Source organism: Gossypium raimondii, unplaced genomic scaffold (assembly GCF_025698545.1).
Source record: "Gossypium raimondii isolate GPD5lz unplaced genomic scaffold, ASM2569854v1 Contig00342, whole genome shotgun sequence".
NCBI classification, from domain to species: domain Eukaryota; kingdom Viridiplantae; phylum Streptophyta; class Magnoliopsida; order Malvales; family Malvaceae; genus Gossypium; species Gossypium raimondii.
Window position 1 is genome coordinate 1,931 of NW_026291442.1, and position 10,570 is coordinate 12,500.

Below are 10,570 nucleotides of genomic sequence, written 5' to 3' on the forward strand. Positions count from 1 at the left end.
AGGGTGAAGTGTTGGGATCGCGGCGGCGTGGCGATTCGCTGCCGCTGACGTCGCGAAGTCAACTTGAACCTTATCATTTAGAGGAAGGAGAAGTCGTAACAAGGTTTCCGTAGGTGAACTGCGGAAGGATCATTGTCGAAACTGCCCTGTAGAGCGACCCGCGAACGAGTTGCAAACAACAGGAGGTGGTGCGGGTGCATCCTCGCCTCTCGCTACCCCGTGTCTCGGGCAGCCGGTCTCGTCGTCCCTCTCGCCCGTCGGGTGGGGTGAGATGCCGGGATCAACCTCTTGAGGCAAAACAGACAAACCCCGGCGCGAATCGCGCCAGAGGTCGAAAGCGAAAAAGGGCCGTCTTCTTACGCCGCCGTTCGTGATGTCGGTCGACTTCGATGATCTTGTTCTCTTGTCGCAAAATATCTGAACGACTCTCGGCAGCGGATATCGGCTCTCGCGCCGATGAAGAGCGTGGCGAAATACGATGCTTGGTGTGAGTGCGAGAATCCGTGAACCATCGAGTCTTTGAACGCAAGTTGCGCCCCAAGCCATTAGGCCGAGGGCACGCGTCTGCACGGGTGTCGCGCATCGTCGCCCCATCCAACCATGAGCCCTCGAGCCTCGGTTGGACCGCGGGCGAAATTGGCCTCCGTGCGCTCCACAGCCCGCGGTTGGCCTAAATTCGAGTCCTCGGCGACATCATCGTCGCGACGATCGGTGGTATCTTGTAAGCAACCTCGTTCGAGTCGTGCGCGTCCGTCGATCGAGACCCTTGAACCCTTCGGCATCGCAGGGCGGTGCTACCGCATCGCGACCCGAGTCGGCGGGATTACGTTGAGTTTAAGCATATCAATAAGCGGAGAAAAAAAACTTACGAGATTCCCTAGTAACGGCGAGCAGGCAGGAAAAGCCCGGCTTGAGAATCGGTCGCCATCGGCGTCCGATTGTATGGTCTGAAGCGTCCTCGGCGACGGACCGGGCCCAAGTCCTGGAAAGGGGCGCCGGAAGGTGAGGCCCGTCGTGCGGACACTGTCGCTTTCCAGCGGCCATCTCTGGTCGAGTTGTTTGGGAATCTGACCCTAATCGGGCGGTAAATTCCGTCAAAAGGCTAAATCTGGCGAGGCCGATGGCGAACAAATACTGGCGAGGAAAGATGAAAAGGACTTTGAAAAAGTCAAAAAGTGCTTGAAATTGTCGGGAGGAAGCGGATGGGGGCGCGATGCGCCCCGTCGGATGTGGAGCGGCGAGAGCCCAGTCCGGCCGGTCGGCTTCAGGCGTGGACCGGCGCGAGTCGTGGCGGCAGCCCAAGCGGGCCTTTGATACGCCCGTGGAAGCGTCGTCGCCTCGATCGTGGGATTCGGCGCACGCGCCGCCTCGATGCGTGCCCGGCACTGCGTGCTCCGGGCGTCGGCTGCGGGCTCCCCATTCGGCCCGTCTTGAAACACGGACCAAAATTCGACATGTGCGAGTCAGCAGGCTAGAAAACCCGTAAGGCGCAAGGAAGCTGATTGGCGGGATCCTCGCTGGTGCACCGCCGACCGACCTTGATCTTACGAAGGGTTCGAGTGAGAGCATGCTGTCGGGACGAAAGATGGTGAACTATGCTGGCGGGGCGAAGCCGAGAGGAAACTTCTGGTGGAGGCCCGCGGCGAATCTTGACGATGCAAATCGTTAAATGCGACTTGGGTATAGAGGCGAAAGACTAATCGAACCGTCTGTGGTAGTTTCCTCAAAGTTTCCCTCGGGATAGGCTGGAGCCCTTGGAGAGTTCTATCGGGTAAAGCCAATGATTAGAGGCATCGAGAGCATAGCGCCCTCGACCTATTCTCAAACTTTAAATAGGTAGGACGGTGTTGGCTGCCCGTTGAGCAGCGCCACGGAATCGAGAGCTCAAGTGGGCCATTTTGGTAAGCGAGGCTGGCGTCTGCGGGATGAGCAGGAGCCGAGTTTCCGGTGCCCAGCTGGCGGCGCTAACCTAGAACCCACAAAGGGTGTTGATGGATTAAAACAGGCGGGGCCCGGTGGTCATGGAAGTGAAATCCGCTAAGGAGTGTGTAACAACTCACTGCCGAATCAACTAGCCCGAAAATGGATGGGCGCTTAGCTTGCGACCTATACTGGCCGTCAGGGCAAGGGCGAACCCCGATGAGTAGGAGGCGGCGGTCGCCGCAAAACCGAGGCGTGAGCAGGCGGAGGCGGCGTCGGTCTGCAGATCTTGGTGGTAATAGCAAATATTCAAATGAGAACTTTGAAGGCGAAGAGGAAAGGTTCCATGTGAGCAGCACTTGCACATGGGTTAGTCGATCTAAGAGAGGGAAGCCCGTCCGGCAATGGCGTCAGTGCTTGAGCTTGAAAGGAATCGGGTTAAAATTCACCCGAGCAAGGGCGTGGCGGTGGCAACAGCGTTAGGGAGTCCAGGAGGCGTCGGCGGGGCCTCGGGAAGAGTTATCTTTTCATTTAACGGCACGCCCACCACAGAAGCAGCTCGGTAGGAGGTAAGGTCAATGGCCGGAAGAGCACCGCTGCGTCGCGTGGTGTCGGGTGCGCCCCCGTATTAAAATCCGGAGGACGAGAGTGCGTCCGCGCCGGTCGTACTCATAACGCATCAGGTCTCCAAGGTGAGCGACCTCTGGTCAATGGAACAATGTAAGCAAGGAAGTCGGCAAAATGGATCCGTAACCTCGGGAAAAGGATTGGCTCTGAGAAATTTTGAGCACGGGGTCCCGATCCGAACCGTCAATTCTTGGCGCCTTTGCTCATTTTGCTCATGGCGGAGGCGGAGTCGCCAGCGTCTTCGCCGAGAAGGCCAATGAGCAGCCCTCCGAGGGCCTTCCCAGGCGACGAACAGTCGACTTCGAGCTGAGTGCGGACAAGGGAATCCGTACCATTTAATTAAAACAAAGCATTGCGATGGTCCCTGCGGATGCTCACGCAATGTGATTTACGCAGTGCTCTGAAGAATGTCAAAGTGAAGAAATTCAACCAAGCGGCGGGTAAGCAGGCCCGGAGAGTAACTATGACTCTCTTAAGGTAGCCAAATGCCTCGTCATCTAATTAGTGACGCGCATGAATGGATTAACAATTCCCAGCTGTCACATCTACTATCCGGTGAAACCAAAGGGGAGGGCTTGGCGAGAATCGTGAGGAAAGAAGACCTGTTGAGCTTGACTCTAGTCGACTTTGTGAAATGACTTGAGAGGTGTAGGATAAGTGGGAGCTCTCGGGAAATTGAAATACCACTACTTTTAACGTTATTTTACTTATTCAGTGAATCGGGAGGCGGGCACAGCCCTCTTTTTGGACCCAAAGCCGGCTTGACCGGCCGATCCGAGCGGAAGACATTGTCGGTGGGGAGTTTGGTAGGCGGCACATACATTAAAGATAGCGCGGTGTCCTAAGATGAGCTCAACGAGCAATCTCGTGTGGAACAAAGGGTAAAAGCTCGTTTGATTACGATTTCCGATCTGAATCTGAAGCAGTAAGCGTGGCCTATCGATCCTTTAGACCTTGAATTTGAAGCTAGAGGTGTCGAGAAAAGTTACCACGAGGATAAGCGGCTTGTGGCGATAAGCGTTCATAGCGACGTTGCTTTTGATCCTTGATGTCGGCTCTTCCTATCATTGTGAAGCGAAATTCACCAAGTGTTGGATTGTTCACCCACCAATAGGGAACGTGGTGCTGGTTTAGAACCGTCGTGAGGCGGAGTTAGTTTACCCTCTTGATGGCGGCGTCGCAATAGTAATTCAACCTAGTGCGAGAGGCAGTTGATTCGCACAATTGGTCATCGCGCTTGGTTGAAAAGCGATGTGCGCAAACTCTGTCTGTTGGATTATGGTGAACGCCTCTAAGTCGAATCCGGGCTAGAGAAACGACTTGCGCCCGTCGCCGATTGCCGACCCGCGATGGGGCCTCACTATTTAGGGGCACGTGTCGTGAGTGCATGGCCGCGGCGGACAAATCGTGGGCGCCTCCACAGGCGTAATTCCCACCGAGCGGCGGGTAGAATCCGCTGCGGGCGACTTAAATCTGTGACGGGGTATTGTAAGTGGCGAGTGGCCTTCGCCACGATCCTTTGAATTGACCCTTTTGTCGCCGATTAATCCCTCCCCTATCGCCTATCCCATCCCCTAGTTACATTGCGACCCTACCACAGGGTCCCCGGTGGGGACTTAGGTAATGAGGAGTTAGTTAAACACTGGCCGTGCCGCCCCTTCGTGGAACATGGCTGTGAGGGCCTTTCTTTGGTCTGGTGCGGCTCCCCCATTGGTGACTCAGGGGACTTGTTCAATTTACGCCCCATCGTGCCATGTTTCATGGACCCAACATTGACTTCTTGTATTTGTTTTGGGCCATGAGCAAAATCTTGATTAAAAACACTAAGTCACTAAGTGGAATAAGCGGCACAAAAAAGTCCCGTTTAGGACATGTGGGGAGCTCCCCCATGTCGGCACCTTAGTGCCTCGGATGTCTGAGAACCACAGGCACCATCGACAACTCTGACCCCTGTTAGTGCAGGCGTCGGGCTAAAAAGTGTCTGTTTGGGACATATGGAAACTAAAAAAAAGCGTGTCCCTATTTGAGACACATGTATGTACTTTAGTAGCGCATTGACCAAGTTTTTAGCTCTTTAGGGAAGAGACATTGAAGCGGCGAGGGGTTATCGAGAACAATGCTCACGCCCATCGCATGCGGGCGTCGGTGCCCCCACTGCCGGTTAGGTTCGGCGGTGCTCAAGCGATCCATCCGTGAGTATCCGGAATATCTGAAGTCATCATGGGTGAGTCGGTGTCTTGGGTCCCTCCCAATACCAAGGTAGAATTCAAATATCATTATATGTTGGTGCCCAACAATGAATGAGTTGTCGGTCCCTCCCAATCCAAGGGTAGAATTCGGATAGCCAACAATGGATGAATCCTCCGGTCCCTCCCTTTCGCAACAAGAGCCTCCGGCACCTTGGTGGCTCGGATGTGTGGAACCTCGGACACCATCGGTAACCTTGATGCTTGGATGTCGGGGCCTCGAGGCACCATCGGCACCTTGGTGCATGGATGTGGGAGCATCGGACACCATCGGCAAATTATGCCCTTGGTTGTGGGAAGCCTCGGAGACCATCGGCACCTCGGTGCTATGATGTCTGGGAGCCTCGGACAGCATCGGCAGCCTAGGCCCTTGGTGCGTGCGGGGAGCCTCGAGCACCATCGGTACCTTGGTGCTTGGATGTCTGGGAGCCTCGAGCACCATCGGCACCTGGTGCATGGATGGCGGGGAGCCTTGAGCACCAAAGCTAAAGTTGGGCCCTGTTGGTGCGGGGCGTCGGGTAAAAAAGTGTCCCCATTTCGGACACATGAATGTCACTGGTAGCGCATTGACCAAGTTTTTTAGCTCTTTAGGGGAGGTGATATTGAGCGGCGGGGGGTTGTCGGACGGCCCGGCCCATGCCGTATGCGGACGTCGGTGCCCCCACCGTGGGTTAGGTTCCGGCGGTGCTCCGGCGATCCGTCCGGTGGTGCTCGGCGATCCGTCCGGCGGTGCTCGTGAACGTTCGATAGCATAGGCCCTTAGTCGTGCGGGGCCTCGGGCACCATCGGCACCTTGGTGCTAGGATGTCGCGAGGCCGGACACCATCGGCAAACTAAGCCCTTGGCCATGAAGGAGCCTCGGGCGCCATCGGCACCTCGGTGCTTCGATGTGCGGGGAGCCTCGGGCACCATCGGCAACCTAGGCCCTTGGTGCGTGCAGGGAGCCTCGGGCACCATCGGCACCTCGGTGCTATGATGTGCAGGAGCCTCGGACCTCGTCGGCAACCTAGGCCCTTGGTGCGTGCAGGAGCCTCGGCACCATCGGCACCTTGGTGCTTGGATGTGCGGGAACCTCGGGCACCATCGGCAACCTAGGCCCTTGGTCGTGCGAGAGGCTCGGGCACCATCGGCAAACTAAGCCCTTGGTCGTGCAGGAGCCTCGGGCACCATCGAGAAAATAGGCCCTTGGTCGTGCGGGTGCCTCGGCCGCCATCGGCCCCTAGGTCTTGGGATGTGCAGGGAGCCTCGGACACCATCGGCAAACTAGGCCCTTGGTCGTGCAGGGAGCCTCGGACACTGTCGGCAACCTAGGCCCTTGGTCGTGCGGGAGCCTCGAGCACCATCGACACCTTGGTGCTTGGATGTGCGGGAACCTCGGGCACCATCGGCAACCTAGGCCCTTGGTCGTGCGAGAGGCTCGGGCACCATCGGCAAACTAAGCCCTTGGTCGTGCGGGAGCCTCGGGCACCATCGGTAAAATAGGCCCTTGGTCGTGCGGGGGCCTCGGCCACCATCGGCACCTCGGCCCTTGGTCGTGCGGGAGCCTCGGCCACCATCGGCACCTTGGTGGCTCGGATGTGCGGGAGCCTCGGGCAGCATCGGTACCTCGGTGGCTAGGATGTGCGGGAGCCTCGGACACCATCGGCAACTTGGTGCTTGGATGTGCGGGAGCCTCGGGCACCCATCGGCACCTTGGTGCACAGGATGTCTTGGCTAAGAAGAGTGTCCGCATTTGAGACGGTCGAATGTTGCTGGTAGCATATTGACGAAGTTTTTAGCTCTTTAAGGGGTGAGATCCGCGCCCCCGTGCCCCCTCCGAGCCGAGGTGGGGTGCGTCTAGCCCCCATGGGGTCAGGTCGTCCATAACGACTCTGCACGGGGTGAGTCGGTCGCCGGCAGTGGTGGCCGGGGTGACAATTTTCCGGCCAGTCAAGCCCGTGCCCATAGAAATGTAATAACGACTCAAGACCAAGTTCCCTATTCGGGCAAAGATCTCTTGGGGTGGCTTATGCATTGCTATGGGCTCGAGCTAACGCCCTTTCGCCCCGTCACGTTTAGGGACGCCTTGTGCATCCCAAGTCGGCGACCACGGTGCCTTGGCCTTGCCCCTTGCCCGCATTCGAAACTGCCCGCGACCCTAGTACCAAGTCCCTTTGACGGCAACGGCCTTTGGGGGTGTAAGTTGAGTTTGTAGGCTCAGTCTTGGCTCGACCAAGTCCGGTGGGACTTTTCCCTCGTAGTTCTCGTGCCAAGCGGTTGTGGTGCGCCCTCGTTCGTTGTTCCTTCCGCTCCCCTACCATTCGGTTGGGTGGGCTGTTGGGCGGTGTGCGTGGGCGCTACTACTAGTACGCAATAGGCATATGAGTGGCGTTTTGGTTGTGTGTATTGGCAGGCTCCATGCTACTCGCATCGAACTGTCGATCCGCACTCCTCTTCATTAAGTCCTTGTTGTAATCGAACTCAAGGGGTGCGATCAGGATCTGTGCTGCGTACCTAAGCCAGATGGAATTATGGATGTGTTGCCGTCCTTCTCCATCCCGTGCCCTTCGGGGTGCGTGGTGGACCTCAATCGTGCCTTGTGTCCAAGTGCGCCCCTTAAATCAGCGTGGCCTCGTCGGTGCACTGGTGCTCGATCGTGCTTTCGGATGCGGAAAATATTTTTGAGAGTAGGGTTCAGGCCCTCATCTCTCGATGCCTATGCATTTTGTCTCTTGACACGGACGATGCTCGTGCTCTGTTATGACCTCTTCGTAGCTCACGGGGCATGTTGAGGGCCATGCAGGTGCCGACGTCGCGGAGAATGCTACCTGGTTGATCCTGCCGGTAGTCATATGCTTGTCTCAAAGATTAAGCCATGCATGTGTAAGTATGAACAAATTTGGCTGTGAAGCTGCGAATGGCTCATTAAATCGATTATAGTTTGTTTGATGGTATTTGCTACTCGGATAACCGTAGTAATTCTAGAAGCTAATACGTGCAACAAACCCGACTTCTGGAAGGATGCATTTATTAGATAAAAAAGGTCGACGCGGGCTTTGCCCGTTGCTACGATGATTCATGATAACTCGACGGATCGCACGGCCTTTGTGCCGGCGACGCATCATTCAAATTTCTGCCCTATCAACTTTCGATGGTAGGATAGTGGCCTACTATGGTGGTGACGGGTGACGGAGGTGGGGTTCGATTCCGGAGAGAGCACGAGAAACGGCTACCACATCCAAGGAAGGCAGCAGGCGCGCAAATTACCCAATCGACACGGGAGGTAGTGACAATAAATAACAATACCGGGCTCTATGAGTGCAGTAATTGGAATAAGTACAATCTAAATCCATAACGAGGATCCATTGGAGGCAAGTCTGGTGCCAGCAGCCGCGGTAATTCCAGCTCAATAGCGTATATTTAAGTTGTTGCAGTTAAAAAGCTCGTAGTTGGACTTAGGGGTGGGTCGGCCGGTCCGCCTCACGGTGAGCACCGGTCTGCTCGTCCTCTGCCGGCGATGCGCTCTGGCCTTAATTGGCGGGTCGTTCCTCGGCGCTGTTACTTTGAAGAAATTAGAGTGCTCAAAGCAGGCCTACGCTTGTATACATTAGCATGGGATAACATCATAGGATTTCGATCCTATTGTGTTGGCCTTCAGGATCGAGTAATGATTAACGAGGGACGGTCAGGGGCATTATTATTTCATAGTCGGAGGTGAAATTCTTGGATTTATGAAGGCGAACAAGCTGCAAGCATTTGCCAAGGATGTTTTCATTAATCAGAACGAAAGTTGGGGGCTCGAAGACGATCAGATACCGTCCTAGTCTCAACCATAAACGATGCCGACGAGGGATCGGCGGATGTTGCTTTTAGGACTCCGCCGGCACCTTATGAGAAATCAAAGTCTTTGGGTTCGGGGAGTATGGTCGCAAAGGCTGAAACTTAAAGGAATTGACGGAAGGGCACCACGGAGTGGAGCACGCGGCAATTGACTCAACACGGGGAAACTTACGAGGTCGGACATAGTAAGGTTAATGATGAGAGCTCTTTCTTGATTCTATGGGTGGTGGTGCATGGCCGTTCTTAGTTGGTGGAGCGATTTGTGTGGTTAATTCCGTTAACGAACGAGACCTCAGACCTGCTAACTAGCTACGGAGGTGATCCTCCGTGGCTAACCTTAGAGGACTATGGCCTTTTAGGCCAAGGAAGTTTGAGGCAATAGCAGGTGCTGTGATGCCCTTAGATGTTACAGGCGCCGCGCGCTTCTAGCGATGTATTCAAGCGAGTCTATAGCCTTGGCCAGCAGGCGGGTAATCTTTGAAATTTCATCGTGATGGGGATAGATCATTGCAATTGTTGGTCTTCAGCGAGGAATTCCTAGTAAGCGCGAGTCATCAGCTCGCGTTGACTACGTCCACCCCTTTGTACACACGCCGTCGCTCCTACCGATTGAATGGTCCGGTGAAGTGTTCGGATCGCGGCGACGTGGGCGGTTCGCTGCCGCGACGTCGCGAGAAGTCCACGAACCTTATCATTTAGAGGAAGGAGAAGTCGTAACAAGGTTTCCGTAGGTGAACTGCGGAAGGATCATTGTCGAAACACTGCCTAGCGAGCGACCCGCGAACGAGTTACAAACAACACCGGAGGTGGTGCGGGTGCATCCTCGCCTCTCGCCACCCCGTGTCTCGGGCGGCCAGTCTCGTCGTCCCTACGCCCGTCGGGTGGGGTGAGATGCCGGGATCAACCTCTTCGAGGCAAAACGGAACAAACCCGGCGCGAATCGCGCCAAGGAATCGAAACGAAAAAGGGGCACGTCTTCAGTCGCCGCACCGTTCGCGGTGTCGGTGCCGATGATGCTGTTCTCTTGTCGCAAAATATCTGAGCGACTCTCGGCAGCGGATATCTCGGCTCTCGCATCGATGAAGAACGTGGCGAAATGCGATACTTGGTGTGAATTGCAGAATCCGTGAACCATCGAGTCTTTGAACGCAAGTTGCGCCCCAAGCCATTAGGCCGAGGGCACGTCTGCTGGGTGTCACGCATCGTCGCCCCATCAACCATGAGCCCTCGAGCCTCGGTTGGACCGCGGGCGAAATTGGCCTCCCGTGCGCTCACAGCCCGGCGGTTGGCCTAAATTCGAGTCCTCGGCGACATCATCGTCGCGACGATCGGTGGTAATCTTTGTAAGCAACCTCGTTCGAGTCGTGCGCGTCCGTCGATCGAGACCCAGAACCCTTCGGCATCGCAAGGGCGGTGCTCGCATCGCGACCCAGGTCGGCGGGATTACCCGTGAGTTTAAACATATCAATAAGCGGAGGAAAAGACTTACGAGGATTCCCCTAGTAGCGGCGAGCGAACCGGGAAAAGCCCGCTTGAGAATCGGTCGCCATCGGCGTCGAATTGTAATCGGAGAAGCGTCCTCGGCGACGGACGGGCCCCAAGTCCCTGGAAAGAGGCGCCGGAGAGGTGAGAGCCCCGTCGTGCGGACCTGTCGCACCACGCGCTGTCTCTGGTCAGGTTGTTTGGGAATGCTGAGCCCTAATCGGGCGGTAAATTCCGTCAAGGCTAAATCTGGGCGAGAGCCGATGGCGAACAAGTACCGCGAGGAAAGATGAAAAGGACTTTGAAAAGAGAGTCAAGAGTGCTTGAAATTGTCGGGAGGGAAGCGGATGGGGGCGGCGATGCGCCCGGTCGGATGTGGAGCGGCGAGGCCGTCCGCCGATCGGCTTCGGGCGGCGTGGACCGCGCGGGTCGTGGCGGCAGCCCAAGCCGGGCCTTTGATGCGCCCGTGGAGCGTC

At 56.3% G+C, this 10,570-nt stretch overlaps 1 non-coding gene and 2 pseudogenes across 1 annotated transcript; all 3 read left to right on the forward strand.

Moving 5' to 3' along the window:
- Window positions 1–423: 423 nt before the first annotated feature.
- On the forward strand, window positions 424–578 carry LOC128039208 (5.8S ribosomal RNA; annotated as a pseudogene).
- A 9,078-nt stretch (window positions 579–9,656) lies between these two features.
- On the forward strand, window positions 9,657–9,810 carry LOC128039206 (5.8S ribosomal RNA). The gene has a single exon (XR_008193700.1). It is a non-coding gene; the product is annotated as a 5.8S ribosomal RNA (ribosomal RNA).
- A 227-nt stretch (window positions 9,811–10,037) lies between these two features.
- LOC128039207 (28S ribosomal RNA) overlaps window positions 10,038–10,570 on the forward strand; it is a 3,308-nt pseudogene continuing 2,775 nt past the window's right edge.